A 3,556-nucleotide genomic window follows, 5' to 3' on the forward strand; every position below is an offset into this window, starting at 1 on the left:
CAAACCCAGACAGATAAATTCGACAAATTTGACTACATAAAAATTAAAAACTTGCATGACAAAAATCACCATGAGCAAAGTTAAAAGACATATGACAAACTGTAATAAAATATTCACAATATATATCACGGACTACATTGTCCTAATTTATGAACAACTTTTAAAAATTGAAAAATAAGTGACCAAATATCCTACAGAAAAATGGGCAAAAGACATGACCAGATAATTCACAAAAAGACAGAAACATGGTCCTTAGCCATATTAAAAGATGTTTAATTTTATTCACAACATGATAAATGCAAATTAAAAATTCGCTGAGATATCATTTTTCACTCATTAGAGTAACAAAAATTCAAAAGCCTGTCAATACACTCTACGGAGAAATAGTCAGTTTCATATATTTCTGGTGGAAATGTGTAAAAAAAAAACAAAAAAGGTTCCATTCCGAAGGCACAACCCCAATAGAAGAGATTTTGGCAGTATGCAACAAATGACATGCATTTGCCCTTTAACCATACAACTCCGACAATATTAAAATATATACACACATTACATTCAATGCAAGGTTATTTGTTATTGCAGAAACTACCTGAATATTTTAACCACAGGAGATTGGCTAAATAATTATCATACCTATACACCCTACACATAATGAGGTGCCATGCAGCTGTAAAAAAAAGTGAGGAAGGAAGATTTCTATGAACTGGTCTAGAGTGATTTCCAGGAGACACTGTGAAGTGAAAAAAAGCAAGAACATGTACAGTATACACAGCATGCTACCTTCAGTGTAAGAAAGCAGGGAAAATAAGAATGTATGTATATATCTGAATTTGTATCTTCTTATCATTACAATAAGAAACATAGGAAGGATTAACCAGAAAACAATGAACTTGTTTATCTGCAAAGATTGGGCTACGTGAGAGTGTGGGGAGGGTACGCGGAAGAGAGCGACATCTTAATATAGTTTTTTGACTTTCGGGAGAAGTCATCCAAGTATTTTATGAACATGATGTTTGAATGTATTCAGTCTTTGGCAGGAAGTAGGGAGAGGACAGTGTGGGCACAAAAATAACTAAAATTCAGTAATGAATTATAAATCACTGGGAAACAGATAAACAAAAAATAAATGGAAGGTCTCTTGCTTATAGAATATTGAAGGATGACTGGAGGGCTGAATTTGGAAAACAATCATTTTGCAACCATCATGGTAAAGATGAAATCTAGAAAGAAACACATCAATGGATATTAAATCCAGGGAGAAATGTTGATAAAGAATGGGATATTTGCATGGTCTTAAAGTGTCTCCCTATAGACTGCTTATTATTTACAAGGGAGGGGAAGAAACAGAAGAGTGGAGAAATTAGATAACACCTTGACTAAGAGATCATAAATGTCAATGTCATAAAGACAAAGAAAAGCTATGGAAATATTCTAGATTAAAGGAAGCTAACAACACACGACAAATACAGCATCTGACTCTCAATTAGAATCTGTATTGGAGGGGAAAACATGTTATAACATGTTTTAGATCCACTGAAAAACTGGAACATAGGTAATAGATTGGATAAAATATTACACCGATGTTAGATTTATAAAGTTGATAACTATACTGGGGTTATGTAACAGAACATCCTATTATTAAGAAATACATACTGAAGTATTTAGGGGTAAAGAATCATAGTGTATACAACTTACCTTCAAACCATTCATTAAAAAAAATACACACACATACATACATACATACATATATGGGCAAACAATACAAATGTGCAATGTTAACTAACAATAGGCGATCTGGGTAAAAGATATATGGGTATTCTTTTATTTTTGCAAGGTTTTAAAATTATGTCCAATAAAAAGTTTTTTATAAAACCCCTAACATGATTATAAACATACAATATTCTTTACGGCTTTATAAGGATTTATTAATTTGGCAATTTGAAAGCTTTTACTATTAAATAAATTTTGTATTAACGAGTGGTATAATGTTATCGCCCCATACTAAAAATCTTGTCATTTGATTTAATATTAAAAGCCTCTGAAACCACTATAATGCTAGTTATAAATATATGTAGTTGTAGATATACATATCTGATATGGAAAAGATATCAAAAATAAACTATTAAATGAAGGTAGGTCCTAAAATAGCATATACAAGTTGATTCCATTTTTGTTTAAAAATTACATCTATAAAGGTCTGGAAAGATACTGACAAATATTCACAGTGGTTATCTTTGGATGATAGAATAAAAGTGATTATACTGTTTTTCCTTTTGGCTTATCTAGATTTTCTAATTTTATTTACTGCCATAAACATGTATTGTTTGAGCAATACAGAAAACTAATGTAATTAAGTAAAAATGAAAAAAAATTTTAAAGGCAAAATCTTGCAGTAACAATCCCTGCTTTCCTTTATTTACTGAAAATAATAAACTAGTTCCTAACTACACTATCTAAATGTAATTTTTACTATTACAATAAAAATAGGAGTTAAAAATTTTTTGTTAGATCTCGAGTCTCTGACTCCCAAATACTGAAAAACCACATATGAAAAAGAATTATGAAATGCTCAATTTGTTTTTAAAATTAAGAACAGAGAACATTAATACAAAATATACTAAAAAATATGCTTTAGTTCTAATATTAGGCTCAATATGAGAGATAAGAAATGGAGATGCAGGAATTCACAAGAAAAACAGGAGGGAGCCCACTGATACAAGAATAAGAGACCCAGAAAAGGACGATGTACACAAAGGAAACGACTTGAGAGCCAGGCATCAGGCTGTACTGTGGGAACAAGCCTCCCACAACTACTGCAGAGCCATGGAGTCTTCATTCCACTTGGATCAGGGGCCTGAGAGCAAATCCTTCCCTGTTTATAACACCATTGAAAAGTGGTTAAAATGATAAGTTATATATATATATATCTATATAGACATATATATAGATATATATATAATAATTTTACCATGTACACGTCAAATCCTTCTGTTTAGATGGAAGAAGAAAATTAGAAAACAAGATACTGAGTACGTCAAGTAGACAGAGAGCACCAACAATAAGGCATAAAGGAACCAAAAGGGGTAGCTGGGGGTAAGGTGACTGAGAGCTGACCTTTTTTGTTTGGAATAAAAGGAAAGGAGTAGAGAAGCTTAGCAGAGATGGGGGACATGGTGTTGAAAGAAGGGTTACCTTGCCCAGGTGGGCAGGGTTGTAAAACACCAATCTAACAGGTCCTATTTATCTTCAATTGAAAGAGGGAGGGGGAAGAACCAGATCTCTCATGTACACTACCTTGTGCACATGCAACTAAGGAGCTTTTCTACGAGGCTCACTAACATCGCTTGGTAGGACTTTTTTCACTTATCAAATTGATTGAGCACCTACCGTGTTCTAGGAACTGTGCTGGATTTCGAAAATACACTGTTATTGGTATATCTTTTATTTGGAAAAAACAAGCTGACTTCAGCTCAATGGAACTTCTATTTGATAAGATTAAAACCCCCTAAAACCTACAAAGCCTTAACCACATATGACCAGGATCTAGATTTCTCAA

At 32.7% G+C, this 3,556-nt stretch overlaps 1 protein-coding gene across 1 annotated transcript in view; it reads right to left on the minus strand.

Annotated features, from left to right (window-relative positions):
* The window catches only part of CGRRF1 (cell growth regulator with ring finger domain 1), a 22,952-nt gene that overhangs the window by 2,629 nt on the left and 16,767 nt on the right, over positions 1-3,556 (minus strand). The gene's annotated exons all lie outside the window — the stretch shown is intronic.

The sequence above is a fragment of the Pteropus alecto genome, unplaced genomic scaffold (assembly GCF_000325575.1).
Source record: "Pteropus alecto unplaced genomic scaffold, ASM32557v1 scaffold86, whole genome shotgun sequence".
Classification (NCBI taxonomy): Eukaryota; Metazoa; Chordata; class Mammalia; order Chiroptera; family Pteropodidae; genus Pteropus; species Pteropus alecto.